This window comes from Pseudonaja textilis, chromosome 4, assembly GCF_049901715.1.
Source record: "Pseudonaja textilis isolate UNSWEBS1 chromosome 4, rPseTex1.2, whole genome shotgun sequence".
NCBI classification, from domain to species: domain Eukaryota; kingdom Metazoa; phylum Chordata; class Lepidosauria; order Squamata; family Elapidae; genus Pseudonaja; species Pseudonaja textilis.
In genome coordinates this window covers 12,033,151-12,051,253 of record NC_141993.1, presented here as the reverse complement: position 1 = coordinate 12,051,253, position 18,103 = coordinate 12,033,151, and positions in this window count along the sequence as shown.

Genomic DNA, 18,103 nt, shown 5'->3' with positions numbered 1-18,103 from the left:
ATGGATTTCATGGCTAACAACAACAACAATTAAGATGTCCATTTATCAAGTCCTTCCCAAAGATCTGAGATAGGCAGGTGTTCTTGTTCAGTTTGTTCCATCCATTATTCAGTTTCTTTTGGGTTTGTATCTGGTATTTGTCCGACAAATGGAATCTTTTGTATGTTTGCATTTTGTATGATATTTCCCAAACAAGCAGGCTTTAGCAACCAAATACATTTTCATAGATATTTACAGCAAGGGCAAATGTTTGTCCTTTTCCCCCCTCTCTAGCAGAGGAGTCCTTGTAATGAGACATTCTTTCTGATGGCTTCTTGGAAGCTGCGCAGCAGAAGTTGGAACCCTGCAAATGTCACAAGACAATAGAGCCATGTCTTAGTTCATACAGAGGCCTAATACAATTTAGGTGAGCTGACAGTCAGATGTGCTCCGAATGAAGAGCTCCTTGTTCCTAACCTTTAATCATGTACAAAGAGCAACAGGCCAACATGGCTGTTATCTCTCTCCATTGCCAACTTTGGCACATGAAATGTGCATCCTGAACTTAGGGTAGAATTGTCCAAATGAACAGAAATCTTAATAAGACAACCCCCCTCACTCTTCTGTGTGTAAATGTGTTTGCACACTTGGACAAACACTGAGTTTATTTCACTTTGTTTCAATACTCTTTCAGTGCAAAGGAGGGGGGGTAGTTTCTTGTAAAAACACAGACCCCCGAACAAGGCTGCAACAAGCCTTTCTAGCAATGCTCAGCATCCAAATGGGTTGCAGTCAGATTGTGTTTGAGTGCTTCTTTTCTCTGTTTTCCTCCTCAGAGATCAATTTTCTCACTGTCATGTGACTGGCAATTATAACGACACTGCATCAACATTACATTATGCAGAAGCAATATGGAATTAGCCAGGAAAATCTAGGGAAAATATCTAACACATTACAATCAGGATGTACCTTTATTGCTACATGCAGTGCTGTTAAGAAACCCTACTGTAACTTGGAAACCAGCTCAGGAAATTACAAATTTGCTTCCCCCACCCCCACTCATGGTGATGACAGTGAAGATGGTAGATCACTGAACACACACCTAGAATAATTGATCACTAATGGGGATAGTGCTTACCACCCAAACCTGTGATGACCCAAAGGGGCATGGCACAAAGGCAACACAGTCAGTTAAGCAATAAGAGTCCCTTTATTATCTCCAACTTTGCTCCCAATGCCCAGGTTACCTTCTGGCTGGAGAAAAACTCTCCTAGGAACAGCCTTTGACTGCAGAAAATTAAGTCCAAAACATGGTCAACACAAACTGTAACTTAAAGTCCAAAGAAGCCAAACTGAAGTAGTTAGTTTGGCAGGACAGGAGCAAGAATTTCAGACTTGAAGGCACGGCAAAGCTCACACAGCTGGGAAGATGCGAGGAACATAGATAAGCCACAACAACACAGGATAAAGTCACCTTTGCTCCCAGCAGCCTGCCACACGCAACTTGCCTTTCTTAGCAACTGTCTTCCCATATGTGGCTAATGAAGGGAATTAGGACCTTTTCCTCCCCCATAAGCCATGCAACCCACGTTGATCCCTTCTCCTTTCCTCCCTGCATGCCCTAGGTTGAAGAGGGGGTAGGCCTGGTTCTTCCTCTGAACTCCCTCTCCCTTGTTCTATCTCTTCCCTGCTCTGCCCAGCTGGGGACATTACCCTTACCCAACCTCCTCCACAGCCATTGGGACCACACTTCCATTACCTGTCAGCTGTCCAGCTTCCTCCTCAGATTAAAAGTCTGACAGGAGCATGACACTAACCTCTCTACTGTATATAGTTGTATCTGGCAAAATAAACCAGTTGCTTTTAATAAAAACATTAACCATCAAGTAATAATACTGAGAAGAGAAGTCTTCATACAGGAAATTATAAAAACTTCCCTTGCATAAAAAAAATTCATGGATAATGTCATAAGCAAGGTTTGCTGTTAACTGCAAACTCCAAACAACTCAGACCTTGATCTAACTTCTTCTTCTTCTTCTTCTTCTTTTTCTTCAGCGTTTGTCTCACGCTCGGGCGAGGTCCGCTAATGTCCTTGAGTACTGCTTCCACACCTCTCTGTCTGCCACGTGTGTCGGGTCTGCCTTCGCGATCTCTAGGTCGGCCTTGATCGTGTCCATCCAGCGTTGTTTAGGTCTACCACGCAGTCTCGCTCTTCCGACAGTCACCTTCATTACAGATTTGATGATGGATTCTTCCTTGGCGCGGCTCACGTGGCCGAACCATCGTAGCCGGGACTGCCTCATGACCGTGGGGATGGGCACAACGTTGAACCGTCTACGCACTTCTTCGTTCCTGACGCGATCGAGTAGGGTGAGGCCTACCGACCATCGGAGCATTCGCATCTCCATTATCTGGAGTCTGCTTTCGACTTCTTTGGTCGTCGGCCAGCACTCTGCGCCGTATATGGCCACGGGCGCACCACAGAGTTATAGATTTTCGCCTTCAGGCGCATCGGCATCTTCTTGTCACAGAGGACGCCCGTGACGGACTTCCATTTGCCCCACGCTGCATTGATCCTGGCTGCCACCTCAGTTTGTAGTAGGCCTTTTTCCCCAAGAGTAGTTCCCAGGTACTTGAAGGTGGAGGCGCGCGGTAGCTCCTGCCCGTTCACGTGGATGGAGCCTGTCATTTCATTGTCAGTGGTCAGGTATTCGGACTTCTTTAGGTTCAGCCGGAGCCCGAACTGCTCGAGGCGGTCGTGCCACTGTTGGACTCGGTGCTCGAGTTCAGCCTTGCACAGGTTGGCCAGGAACACATCATCGGCGTAGAGCAGCGTCCATGGGGCGGGCGTGTACAGGTCGTGGTGTAATTGTGTCCATCACCAGAATGAACAGCAGTGGTGAGAGAGCAGAGCCCTGGTGTACGCCGACGGTAATATTAAACTCCTCTGATATCCCAGCTGCTGCTTTTACATGGCTTTTGTGACATCTGTATAGGAGTTGGACCCATTGTACGAGCAGCTCAGGCACGCCGTGATCTCGCAGTGCGTACCAGATGAGATCGTGCGGGACTCGGTCGAAGGCCTTTTCCAAGTCTAGGAAGGCGGTGTGGAGCGGGATTTTCTTCTCTCTGTGAGCCTCCATCAGCATCCGCACACCGAAGATGGCGTCGGTGGTGCCGCAGTTCTTGATGAATCCAGCCTGGTTGACGCTGATGTCGACGATGTCCCGAATGCGCTTATCAAGGACGCGTTCAAAGTTCTTCATAGTGTGTGACAGTAACCTGACTGGTCTGTAGTTGGAGCAGTCCGCTGGGCTGCCCTTTCCCTTCCAGATCGGAACAGTGGTGCTGCGGTACCAGTCGTGTGGCACTTTTCCCGTGGAGACGATGTTGTTGAACAGCTCGCACAGCCACAATGCTGAGCCCGGTAGTGCCTTTTTCCAGAAGTCGGCAGGGATGTCGTCTGGTCCTGTTGCCTTACCGTTTTTCATGGCCTTGATGGCGTCGGCGACCTCGCTGGCATAAATGCCTGAGACTGGGCCTTCAACTGGGTCACCTCGCGGGGTTCGTGGGTGTGGGAACGGGGGAGTGGGAGTGGGGGTGGGGGACCTTGATCTAACTACAGTCCATTATTTACCAGAGTTCAACTTTGAGTTAGACCCAGCTTGAAGCCAGCAGGGAGCCATCCGAAATAGTATTAAACAATAGTTTTTTTAACAATTGTCCTTATTATTATAGTTATTCACACAGTCGGTCAGATGTTTAGACTGGATTTGGCAGGGGATAGGCACAGGTTTTAGTTTGATGATCTTGAAGATCACAAGATGTAAGCCAGGAGTGTTAAGCTCAAGGCCTGTGGGCTGAATCTGGCCCACAGGGTGCTTAGATCTGGCCTGCAGGGCTGCCCTGGAAACAGTGAAGGACCTGCTGGCCAGTGAAAATGCAGCTTGGGAGTGCCGCACGCAGAGGGTTGCAGGAGGCCATCTCAGCCAAAAACGGAGCTCAGGACAGTTTTCACTGGCATAATGTTTGGGTCACCTGAGGCACTATCGACACAAGTAACACCGAGCTGGCCATACCCAACCTGGCCATACCCACTGCAGCCCCCTGAGGTCAAACACAACCCTGATGCGCCCCTTGATGAAATCGAGGGTTGACACCCCTGATGTAAGATGTTTCAAGGAAACCTGCCTTTCTCCATTGACTGACGGTTGCTTCATCACCGATGTTATAAATGGGGAAATATCGGGGAGGCAGAAATTTGGGGCATCTTCCTAAACTTTTCCTGTAGGGTGAGCAACTGGGGATATAGCTTTGGGATTGCTATTCCCTTTTTTTTAAAGAGTGCCTAAAACAGGCAGCTCTGCTACTCTTCTTTATGCAGTCTCTGTTCTTCATGCAGTAACCAGGCTCAATTCTTTTTTTCACAGACTTGAGGACTAGAAGAGTTGAAAATTAAATATAAATTGCTTTTTAACGTGTTTCAGGCTTATTCATCAACTCATACAAATCCACAAAAAGCTTCACTTCTCGGTTGTCCTTCAGTATCTCTTATTACTTTGACTGATCATGTTGTTCATGCTTAATGTCACTAAGGGCCTTGCATTCATTTCCTCTCTCATTTAATAAAATCCTCAGCTTTTATATAATGTATTTCAAGGGCTTGCTGAACTCCAAATATCTTATCTCAGTCAGCCTTGCAAATATTGCCATAGCTAAACTTTATTGCCATTTTCCTGGCATATGACTAAGGCTCAAGAGAACATCTCACTATTTAAGGCATGCTTGCTCAGAAACAAATAGGACTTCCAAGTGAGGATGAATAAGATATGATGTTATCTACAAAGTTTAAAATGTTTGCTTCAGAGGTATCTGTCCTGAAGAAGACTAAACCAAGGTTCTTGGACACAGATCTTGAAAAGGATGTCCTCAGTTCGGATGCCCTCAGTTCATGCTCCTTAATGTTCAGCAGGTGTATCTCCTCCAGACCCTATTCTAGAGCATAGCAATAGAACCCCAAAAGCTCTCAGAGTTAATCTCTGTTCTCACCATCCTATGTGAAATACAGTCAAAGTGGGATTATTTTGAGATTCTTTCTCACTCCATGGGGTGTGAAATCTCCTCTCCAAGTTCCTCCATAACAACTTTCTCACACCCTCCCCAGCTCTGGAATCTATTACACAATGCAACGGTACTGCCATTTGGTCGGGCAGATGACTCACAAAGACCAAATAAACCTCACTCTCCTCTCAACCCTCCAACATGACACATGTGAAGGAGATCTTTCCAGTCCAGCCCCATTAGAAACAATCACAGGAGGAGCGAGATTAGGAATAAGGATTGGAAGCCCATTGGTAACAAGCTGGAAACCAGGAGATGGTGAGTTCTAGTCATGAAGGTCAGCTGGGTGACTTTGGGCCAGTTACCCTCTCTCAGCCCATGCCACTTCACAAGGTTGTTGGTAGGGGGAAAATAGGAAGATGAAGGAGTATTATGTATGTTCATAACCATACTAAATAAAAGCAGAATAAAAAAAGTAAATAAAAAAACTAAATAAAAAAACCAGTTTTCCTTACAGCTTCATCAAAGGATGTGAATATTTAATGTGCCTAGTTCTCATACCCTCATTTCAAATCAAACCACTCTGTCCAGTTTCATTATATTTCCCTTCTTTCCATAGCCTATGTCAGAGTGTTTGTAATGCGACTGTTATTGAGAGACAACCCAGGAGCAAAACACACACACAGAGGCTTAGACATTAACAGTGGTTTATATACAAGACATATACAAAAATATATGTGGTAGGCAAACACCTGACAAGCAATCAATCTTCTTATGTCTACACGGAGAATTCTACAATGGAGACAGGACACAAGAAGAGAGAAATATACCCTCTAATGGCTGCCTTATATAAACACCTCTTAAAGTGGTAAAACCTCTGTGGACACATACATAGTCTTAAAAGGGCAACACCTTTGCTGATTCATCCTTCTTGCATCAGCCTTACATTTCTTCAGCCTTACATTGCATTAGCCTTACACCAGGTTGTCAGCTCTTAAATCTCAATATCTTAACAGCCTACTTTTTCTAAACTTCAAAACTATAAATCCCAAAGTCATTGTCTTCCTCATGCAAAAAGTCCATAAGTGGTTTCCAGTCATTGACGAATGTAATGACTTGTCTCTAAGCAAAGAAGTCAGTTCGTCCATCTCAGCAAGTTCTGTCGATTTCACCAACCATCCCTCAATGATGAATCTTTCTATCTTTCTTAATATAATAATCTTGCCTCGCTTATCTTGCATGGAAATAATTTTCCAGAACTCTTTTCTAACTTTTTAGCCATCAATCCAGTTTTTGTGTTTTATCTTAATGAGTCTTTAACTCAGTGGTGGGATTCACAAATTTTTACTACTGGTACTACAGGAGAAGGATACTGTAAAATCTCCAGTCAGAGGTGGTACTTGCCAGTCCTACTAACAACTCAAAATTTCTGCTACCAATTCTCCATAACTGGTCAGAGCCTGCTGAATACCACCTCTGCTCTAACCATTATTTCATTTCAGTTGGTATGAAATCCACTTTAAGATTTATTTAGTGTTCCATGATACTTCTCTTGGCGGCTTGAGTAGGCAGAAAGTATAATTAATCTGCTAATAAAGAAATATTTGCCAACAGTCTTTGAGATACTTGATCATCAACTCACAAAAAACACATATCCTCACTGAGAAAAGTTTTGCACGAGAGGTATAAATCTTAAAAAAAAAAAAAAAACCTCTATGGAGATTCTCAGTCATCCAGATCATACTTGTCCCATAGTTGTTATAATTTTTCCTTTATTGATTTATCTAATTTCCTTTCTGATAAATGCTTTCAAAATAATTCTGCTGCTGCTGCTGTATTTAAAATTGCAGAATAACCGGGTTGGAAGGACCTTGGAAGCCTTCTTGTCCAACCTGCTGGTCAAACAGGAAACTCTACATTATTCCAGACAAATGGCTGTCCAGTTTCTTCTTTAAAATTTCCAGTGTTGGAGCACCCACAACTTCTGAATGCAAGCTGTTCCACTGGTTGATTGTTCTAACTGTCAGGAAATTTCTCCTTAGTTCTAGGTTGGTCCTCTCCTTGGTTAGTTCCCATTCATTGCTTCCTGCCTTGCCTTCTGGTGCTCTAGGGAATAGGTTGAACCATCTTCTTTGTAGCAGGCTCAATACTTTAAAACAAACAATAAGCATACAATTTCTTTTTAATTGGATACTTTATTGGGTTAGGAATATTTCTTTCTGATGATTTTAATGTTTTATGCTGTAAGCTGCCCAGAGCCCTTTCAAAATGAGATGAATGGCAAATGAATTTAATTAATAGAATACAATAGAATTCTTTATTGGTCAAGTGTGATTGGACACACAAGGGATTTGTCTTGGTGCAAATGCTCTCAGTGTACATAAAAGAAAAGATGCATTCTTCAAGAATCAAGAGTCATCAGGTGCAACATTTAATAATAGTCATAGGGTACAATAAGCAATCAAATCATACTAGGAAACAGTCAATATAAATCATAAAGATTCAAGCGACAAAGTTACAGTCATACAGCCACGAGTGGGAGGGGATGGGTGTTAAGGAGAGATGAGAAGATTAACAGTGATAGTAGTGCAGACTTGTAAATAGTTGGACAGTGTTGAGGGAATTATTTGTTTAGCAGAGTGATGGCGTTCAGGGAAAAACTGTCCTTGTGTCTTGTTGTTCTGGTGTGCAGTGGGAGTTGAAACAGTTTATGTCCAGGATGTGAGGAGTCTAAATATTTTCACAGCCCTCTTTTTGACTCATGCACTATACAGTTCCTCGATGGAAGGCAGGTTGGTAGTAATTGTTTTTTCTGCAGTCTTAATTACTCTTTGAAGTCTATGTCTGTCTTGTTGGATTGCAGAACCAAACCAGACAGTTATAGAGGTGCAGATAGACTCAATAATTCTCAACAAATACTAATTAATAAATTTCTGCCTTGCTAAAATAATAACATTGAAAGGACCATTTAGATGTTGAAGCGTGACAAACAATGTCACTCTATCGTGTTATCTAGCTATCAATTAGCACAAAATACATTTGAGAACCCTGGCAACAAATTGCAGGCTTGCTGTAGTTGTGTCGACACAATACCTCCCCAAAGAACACCAATGCTCATTCTAAATCAACAACTGCATTTGACTGTCTTTGAAGACTGAGAAGAACCAGTTGCGTCAGCAAATTAGGTGGTTTAACAAATCAAAGTATCTTTACAGCTGCAACTTTCTTGGCTACCTTTTACAGATTTCTTGGCTCAACTTCACAGCTTGGCTCCCTCACATTCTGTAACATCCTGAGAGACCCCCAAAGGTTCTTACAGGAAGCAAAGCAAAGTGAAATCCAGTGATGGGCTCCTGCTGGTTTGGACCAGTTCTAATGAACCGGTAGTTCCAGTGATCAGCTGGCCCCACCCTATCCTGTCCTATATTTCTGTGTTTTTCAGTGCAAAGCATGCACTCACAGAACCAGTTATTAAACTGGTTGCAGCCCACCATATGATGGGATCCATTCCATATGATGGGAGGTGTACATTTAAACAACTTTGAAAAGGATGAACCCATGGAGGATAAGGCTCTCAATGGTTACAGGAATGGCAAAAGTTCCATCTGGTGAGGCAGGAACCAGCAAATTGTAGGCTGGAGAGGACTATTATGAAGAAATCTATAGAGAGTCTCAGTCATCCTGGTCCTGGTTTCAACAGTTCCAAGAAGGCTTCGCATCCACTTGCACTACTCTGGTGACCCTGAGGACACAGATAAACCTCCAAGTAGCCTCAATGCTCTCTAAAAGGATGCAAATGACCAGCTGTCTGCAAGGAGGATAAACCACACCATCCAGTCACAGCTGAAGAAGATTTTTGGATGAGAAGCAAAATGTTTTGAAAGAAAAAAACAGAAAATCCAGTTGCCAATTGGAAAAAGAAAATAACACCTTTGGGACATATGAAGATACATCTATACTACCCAGGGCTATCAAACAAGATAATAGGGATCAATTTGACCATAAAGCTGGACCATAAGAGCTTTGTAAAGCCTTTGAATTCTGTGTGCCAACAGGGCACACCCTCTGGGGGTAGATGGCTCTAAACTTCAGTGAAGAGTCTGATGAAGCTTGACAGCCATTTGTCCAGAGTGGTATAGGGCCTTCTGCTTGGACTTGGACTAGAACAAGGTACCTTCCAGTCTGTTATTCTATACAAGTGGAGAGTCTGAGGGTCTTCTGCCATCTCTGCTTGACACATCTGGAAAAAAGCCACTTTGAAGAGGCCTGGGAGAACCAGGGCAGGGCTTGAAAGGGAGGCTATGCAGTGCCAGGAGTTCAGTGTTTGGATTCAGCCATGTACAGTTGTTTCACAGCCTGTAGGAAAATGCAGGTCACCTCGTCTTTGCCCTTGTTCCTTGGATTGCCCATGGCTGGATTCGAAGTGCTTTCAGGTCCTGTGAAACAGATGTTGGAGCCAATTCAGCCCAAGCGTATCTTCCGCATCCTCAGATTACAGCCTGGAAATATGCCTTTCCTGTGTGCAGACTTAATTATGCAGACTTAATCATTTTGCTCATGTTCGGAGAGAGAATGAGTCAAACGAGAGCTTTCATTACAGTGAATGCCTCTGTCTTTCTAATACGTTTTGCGTGTCAACAAGTGGCGTCAGCTAAATGCAGGGTCAAAATTAATTTAAAATGACCTCATTAGGTGCATGACACATAGTTTTGGAAATCCCTTCCCTTTCTCCTTCTCTTCCTCTTTTCTCCCCCCTTCCCTTCCCTTCCCTTCCCTTCCCTTCCCACTTTTCTTTCTCAGCTTCATTTCCTAAACTGCTGTTGATATGCTGCAGACATCACTAAGTCCTATTTCTTAAATGAGTCCTTCTACAATCATCCCTGCATGCTCAAGGAAGAAGAGGAATGGGAAGATGTGATCACATGCCATACAACCCACACAGTGGAGCTATTGTTGGTAGCTGACTATCTTAGAATTCAGTGCCTGTCACTGGGAGAAAAATGTACATTTGTTCAAAACAATTTAGCTGAAAAAGTTAAACAAAATTGCCTCTGATTTGTCGCTTTGGCAAAAACCCATTTTGGTCTGGGTGAATAAAGTTATTCAAGTACTTTTTAAGTCTTTCTGCTAATATTGAAGCAAAAATTTTATAATCTGCATTTAGTAAAGAAATCGGTCTATAATTCTTGATTTGCAGTAGGTCCGCCTCCTCTTTTGGAATAAGTGTAATGTAAGCCTCTGACCATGTTTTAGGTATCATCTTTTTTAACATAACTTCATTCATAACTTCTAACAGTGGAATACACAGTGATTCTTGAAAGATTTTATAAAATTCTACAGGAAACCCGTCTGGACCTGGTGCCTTTCCATTATTTTGTTTCTTAAGTGCTTGACTTAACTCCATCATTGTTATATTACTTTCTAGCATTTCTTCAATCTCTTTAGGTATCTTAGGTAAATTTGCATTCTGTAGGTATTGTTTAACTTTCTCCTCATCAATGTCTTCTTTCTTATACAAATGCTTATAAAAATCATAAATAATCTCTTTTTTTCTTTGCTGCCATAACAAATTTTACCTTGGTCATCTATTAACTGCATGTATTTTCCTCGACTCTTTCTCCTTTCTCAATTTGTATGCTAGCCATCTACCTGGCTTATTTGCATCCTCAAAATAATTCTGTTTAGCATTCCTAATTTTCTGTGCCAGTTCTTCTTTCTCTATTAAATCCATTTTATGTTTAGTTATATCCAGTTTCATTTTAACATCTTTTCTGTGTGGCATTTTCTGTAATTCTTTTTCAAGTCCCTTATATTCATCATCCAAGGCTTTAAGAGTTCGCCTTTTCCTGTTGTTCTTTTTTCTTGTATAGTCTATTATCAAGCCTCTAACATAGGCCTTCATTGTGTCCCAAACATTCTGTATTGAGGTGTCTTCTTTTCTGTTCTCTTTAAAGAAGAAGGCCAATTCTTTCTCCATCCATTGTATAAATTCCTTATCCTTTAAAATAGAATTATTTAATGTCCATCTCGATCTTTTCCTTTGTCCCTTCCATTCAATTGTCAATGGGTTATGGTCAGCCCAAGTACTTGTTTCAATATTTACTTCTTGAATACTAGACATTAAATCTGTTGAGATCCAAATCATATCCAGTCTGGACCATGATAGATGCCTATTTGAATAGAACGTAAATTGCTTAGATTTATCATTTCTTTCTCTCCATATGTCTTTTAAAGTTAATTCATCTATCATTTTAAAAAGGATTTAGGAAGAGTTTTCCTGTTATGCTTTACTGTTGTTGCAATATAGTCAAGTCTATTATCCACAATTCCATTAAAGTCTCCCATCATAATTACATTAGCATAGTCAAGTTCGGCAGTCTTAGTATGTAATTTTCTATAGAATTCTTCCTGTTTATCATTCGGTGCATAAATTGCAATCAAAAGTATCTTTCTATTATTGTCCATTATTTCTACCATTAATATTCTCCCATCATCATCTGTATAAATCATTTTTGCTGGAATGGCCTCTTTAATATATAAACCACCCTCTTTTCTTGGATTGTATCAAAGAGGTAAACAATTTCCCTAATTTTGGTTGTAATAACAATTGTTCATGTTGCTTTTTAATATGAACTTCTTGTAAACAAATTATGTCGAACCTTAATTTCATTAATTTATGGAAAATCTTCCTTCTCTTAGCAGCTGAGTTCAGTCCATTTATATTCATTGTAATCAATTTTTTTTCTTCCATAATTATGTTTTATATTTAGATTTAACCACTCTCGTGGGTCTTGCCTCACGTTGATCTTTAATATCCACTTGTCCACCTACTGCACCTTCTTCTTTTCCAACCTCCATTTGTTCCTCTTGGGATTCAATTGATGGGACCTCCTTTCCTGCTCCTCCTTCTCTGCCTCCAAAAACCTCTGCGCAAAACAGTTCTGCTTTCTCAATTGAATCAATTCTATGTCTCTGTTCCTGCCACGTAAACATCAATCCTTCTGGAATCAACCACCTGTAAGACACCTCTTTTTCCAATAACCTTTTAGTCAGGAATCGATATTCTCTTCTCATCTCTCTCACTCTTCTAGGTATTTGTTTTAAAACCAAAATTTCTTTACTTTTGTATTTCAGTGGCTTCTCTCTTGCTACTTGCAATATTTGTGTCTTCAAAGATTTTTTAATAAATCTAATATGAACTTCTCTGGGTAGGTTATTTCTCATCGCATATCTTGTAAAAACTCGATATATCTCATCAATTCCATCCATCATCTTCTCTTCTGTTATCTCGAGCGCCTCCGCCAAGATTCCTACCATTATCGCAACCAAATCTTGTCCTTTTTCTTCTTCTATATTTTGGAATCTAAGATAAAATTCTGATCTATCCAACTCCCACTTCAACATCTCACTTTTTTCTTGTTCAATCGCTGTTAATCTATTGTCGATATTTCCAATTTTCTCCTCTCTTTGTTTGCCTCCCTCTTCAACATTTTGGAGTCTCTCTTCATATTTTTCCATCATCTGTTCCCATCCTACCTGTTCTTTGTTCAATAGTATCCATTTTTACCTTAAGATCTTGAATTCCTTGCATAATCATCTGGAAGGATACTCTTTCTTGTTCTTTTTCTTTCTCTTTATCTTGCTTTAACAATGTCTGAATTGAACGCTGTCCAGATGGTGGGGAGGCAGAAGCAGACATAGAGGCACCGAAGATATAAATTTCTTACTCATTTTAAGTGGTTCCAACTCTTCAAGTTTTTTCAAATTTTAATCCACAAAAAAAAGAAAAAAATATGAAATTTTAATCCAAGGTAAAAAGGCCAACAATAAAAAAGCCAAAAGTGAGAGAAAAAAAGAAAAAAAGAAAAAAAAAATTCTTCAAATTCTTCCTGACCTTAGTCCAATAAAAAGAGAAAAAAAAAACCATAAAAAAAAGTAACAGTAAAAATAAAAACCCAATAATAATAATAAACAAGACAAAGCCAAAAAGGAAGAAGGGAAGAAGAAAAAGAGAAAAAACAAAAAACAAAACAAAAACCAAGAAAAATAAGTTTCTTCAGATTCCACACCTTAGTCCAGCCAGAAAAAAAAAAAAAAGAAAAAGAAAAACCTCAATTAAAAAAGGAAAAAGAAATAGTCCGCTAATGTACATTAAAAAAAAAGAAAAGGAAAAAGAGAAAACAGGATCCAAATAGGCAAAAGAAAAAATAAAATCAGTTAAATCAAAATAAAATATAAGTAGAAAAAAGAAATTCAGAGGCTTCCTTTGCAAATAAATCAAGCTTAAAAGTCAGGACCTTGATGTTAGTGAAGGGGTTGGCAGAACTCAAAAAAAACAACAACACTGCACTCTATTTAATTATCCAAGGCTCTAATTATAACTCCCTTCTCTTTCCCACAAGCTTCAAAGCTGAGCCATGTATATCCAGAAAGACACCTGTAATAATATTCCACAAAGTGCTTTCCTCTATCTTATCAGGGGATGTCCTTGAGAAGAAGAGTCTATTTTTCTTTTTTTAAATATTTCCGAGCCTCTAGGTGGCAGTGTTACAAAGTATCATAGTTCTCACTTTCCCCCTCCTCTCTTAAGGGAAAGCCGGCTTGCAATACACAAAACAAAAACCGAAAAATCAAACAAAATCAAGAGAAGCCTCTAGCCCAGAAAAAAAAAAAAAAAAAGTCCAGAAGAAGAATAAAACATATGAATATATAGAAAAAGAAGACAGTCCAGTTATCCAATAAGTAACAATAGAGTCCGGAAGCAAAGAAAAGAAAAAAAATGGATTCTCTCTTTGACGTTTCCCTAAAAACGCCGCTAAATCAATTTTGTCAAAAAACAAAACAAAAATCACACAGGTTTCTTCAAATAATTAGAGTAAACTTTCCAAATTCAAAAATTAAATAAAAAAAGAAGTTCTCACCCAACCGACAAACTCTTTCTCAAACTCTTTCCATCTGGAGTCGCCCGGCCTCAGCAGCATGGGGGCTGCCTCTCCGCCGCTGGCAAGAAGAGCTTCACCCGGGCTCTCCAGGGATTTTGCGGTATCCCGGAATCCTCAGGATATGCTCTTCACGATGGCTGTCCCTACGGGACAGCGTAGGTCCGTTGGACCGGCCAGTGGCGGAGATATCGGCTGCAATCGAAGAGCTCGATTGCAGACCGTATCGCCACGGCGCAAGCTCCTCCCATCAGAGACAATATGAGAGTAATTCTGGACACCCTGGAATACTATGAGGCACATCCTGAAAAGCAAATGGCTTTGATATTTTTAGATGCTCAAAAGGCATTTGATAACGTGAATTGGAGATTTATGTTACTTTTAATGGAACAGATGGGCTTTGCTAGAAGATTTATTCAGGCAATAGAAGCAATTTATAATGAACAAACAGCTAAGGTAATGATGGAGGGAGAATTTACAGATCCTATTAATATAAGAAAAGGCACAAGACAAGGTTGTCCTCTTTCTCCCTTGATATTTGTATTGACTTTGGAAGTGTTGAATAGAAATATCAGAGAAGATAAAACTATAAAAGGAATGAAAATTAAAAAGGAAGAATTTAAACTACAAGCCTTTGCAGATGACCTAATCTTTATCTTGGAAGACCCTATAGAAACAGCCTCGAAACTGTTGGAAAAGATAGAGGTCTATGGGGAGGTGGCTGGTTTGAAAATAAATAGAGATAAAACAAAGATTTTGTCAAAGAATATGTTGCTGAAACAAAGGGAAGAGTTGGCAGAACTGTTAAAAATTCAAGTTACAAACAAGGTTAAGTATCTGGGGATATATTTGACATCAAGATGTAGTACATTGAAGGAGAATAATTATATTAAACTTAAACAACAGATAGCTCAAGACTTGAAAAAATGGGAGAACTTACAATTGTCATTAATAGGAAGGATTTCAACAATTAAGATGAACATTTTACCCAGAGTCTTATTTTTGTTTCAAACAATACCAATTAGGCTTGGAAAAGAATATTTTGAGGATTTAAATAAAATTGTTTTGAAGTATATATGGCAAGGTAAGAAAGCAAGAATAAAGTTAAAGCTTTTACAGGATGCTAGATTTAGAGGAGGGTTTGGACTGCCTAATTGGGAGTTGTACTACCAAGCTGCAAACTTGACGTGGGTTAAAGAATGGATAACATTAAGGAAAACCAGATTGTTGACATTAGAAGGTCATGATTTGTTGTTGGGCTGGCATGCTTTTTTATGGTACAAGGAACTAAAACACAGGGGTATTTTAGAAGGCATTATATACGGGAGTCTCTGTGGTTGAATTGGGAGAAGATAAAAAAACAGTGTTATTTGAAAATTCCAGTTTGGTTATCGACGATAGAAGCGTTTTCTTATCCTATAATCTATAAAAAGGAACAAACAGTTAACTATGGGGAATTATTAGATGAAAAGGGTGAACTTAAATCGATGCAAAAATTGGAAGAACAAGGTATACGGATGAATTGGTTTTCATATTTGCAAATATATTCAAAGTACTATGAGGATTCCAAAGCAGAGGGATTTTATGATAAGCAAACTGACTTGGATAAGATTTTGATGGGTACTGATGAAAAGGTGATTAAAAAATTGTATGGTTATTTATTGCAAATTAAGCTTGAGGAAGAACAAGTTAAAGAAACTATGATTGCGTGGGGAGGAATTTTGGATATGGGATTGATTTAGAGAAATGGCAGAAATTATGGTCGCAAAATTATAAAATGACAATGTCTACAGCCTATAAAGAAAACTTGTATAAGATGTTTTACAGGTGGCATTTTCCCCGACAAGGATAGCAAGAATGTTTAAGAACAAATCCGAAAAATGCTGGAAATGTCATCAGAAACCTGGTTCATACTATCACATGTGGTGGACTTGTGAGGATGCTAGAAAATATTGGACTAAAATCCACATGTGGCTGGAAAAAATGACAAAGAAGCATATAGACTTGAAACCGGAGTTTTTTTATTGGGAATACTACCAGATACTTATAGTAAAGAGTTGAAATATTTGATTGTAAATGTATTGACTGCTGCTAGGATTGTATTTGCAAAAAATTGGAAAAATGAGAAAATTCCATTGCAAGAAGAAGTTGTAAAGAAAATTTTGGAATGTGCTGAGATGAGTAGATTGACTTTTGAAATTAGAGAGCAAGAAGATAAACAATTTTATTTAGTTTGGGATCTTTTCTATCAATGGTTGAATGATGAAATATTAAAATATAAAAGTTAGATAATAAGGAATAATAATGACTTTATTTTCCCTTTCCTTTTATTGGTTTTTGATACTATATTTATATAATAGTTTTCTTTGTTTCTTTCTTTTTCATATTTGGGATAGAATTGGTATGATTATAAGATTTGTTTTAGAATAAAATATTTAAAATATAGTTATCTCATAAAGGCATGACCGAATAAAACTTTAGTCAAATTTTTTTTTTTTTTCTTTAATAGAGATACTAGGATTTATAAATTTGTATTGATAAGAGTATTATATAAAGTAACTGTAATTGTGACTATGAGGTGAATGCACAAAACCGATGGACCAACCGACTTACGGTGTGTACAAAAATATGGGGGAGCTGATACTTTTATGTTTTGTTGTTGTGTTTTTTATGTTAAAAAAATAATAAAAATTTATAAAAAAAAAAAAATTGCAAGGGCATTCATGATATTTTCATAAAGACTAGGCTGGCCCTTTATTCCAGGAGGACCTCTGAGCTTTGAGCAATTGGGAGATCAGTTGAAATTTAATAGGGGAAATACAGCTGAACTGGTTGAATTTCTGCAGCAGTCAAGCCATCCTAGAGTTCAGTGGTGGGATTCAAATTTTTTTACTACTGGTTCTGTGGCATGGCTAGGGTGTGTGGCTAAGGTAGCCATGTGACCAGGTGGGCGGGTTTTTTTTTTTTTTGCTTTTTGCAGCCCCCCCTGTTTTTTGGGGCCTTCTGAGCCTCAAGGAAGCCTCGGGGGGGGGGGGCATTGTTGCTCCCAGAAGGCTTCCCTAGGGCTCAGGAAGGCAGAAAACTGAGCCTTGTTGCTGCGCAGCACCTCCCCATTCTTTGTTTTGGGGCCTTCTTGGCCTCAGGGAAGCCTCCTGGGGGGGATTTTCGCTCCTAGACGGGCTCAGGAAGGCAGAGAACTGAACCTGGGGAGGGGGGGCAGCCTCAGGGAAGCCTCCTGGGTGAAGCAGTAAGTAAGGAGAGGAATCCCAGGACAGCTGATTGTAGGAACAGCTGATTGTCAGGCGGGGAAAACAATACCTTAAGGAGTGACTGGGCAGGCTAGCGTCAGGCAGGTGGGGTGAGGGAGCATCAGATAGGCAAGCAAGTGAACAAGTGGCGACTGGGTCAGGGGCATGGGCAGCCAGCAGTTACTACTGGTTCGGCGACCCATGCCAAATCCTTGCTACCAGTTCGGCTTAACCGGTGCGAGCCATGAATTCCACCACTGCTAGAGTTGCACCAGAAGATAAAGTGGTAATCCAAAATGAGGAGGCCCAGTCAATTTCCTGACCACACAGAGCAAAACCCCCGTTCTAGTAGCCTGAAAGTCATACCCCACAACCCAAATCTCTGTTTTGTAGTTCCAGACAGGCATAAAACTCGCGTTTATTGAAATCCTGTTGGGTGACTTGATGTAACCATTAGTTTCCATGGTAACTGCTGAGACCCCAGGTTTGATGTTTCTGAAACCTTGTTATGTCACGCTATCGGCAAGAGTAGATGTTTGGGTTCTACCAGTCCCAAGCTCATACAAATTGGTCAATTTCTGCCTGAAACAACGTATGCACACTGGTGTGTTTACACATCTCTGGCCCTAATGCTTCACATCCAGGCCTGAATTAACTGCTTTTACTCGGAAGAAGTCCCTCGGCTGATTATCACATAAATTACAGTAAGCTCAGGGGATAAAATGTAATGTAACATATTTTTCTGGCATACATTTCAGGCACAATCCACTCAGGGATTTATTCAATGGGTATAGCCTCCTGGCTGACATTGAGCTTTTGTTTTTAAGGGATATGTCATCTCTGAGAGAGAATAAAGCTGAGCCAAATCTATTCTTG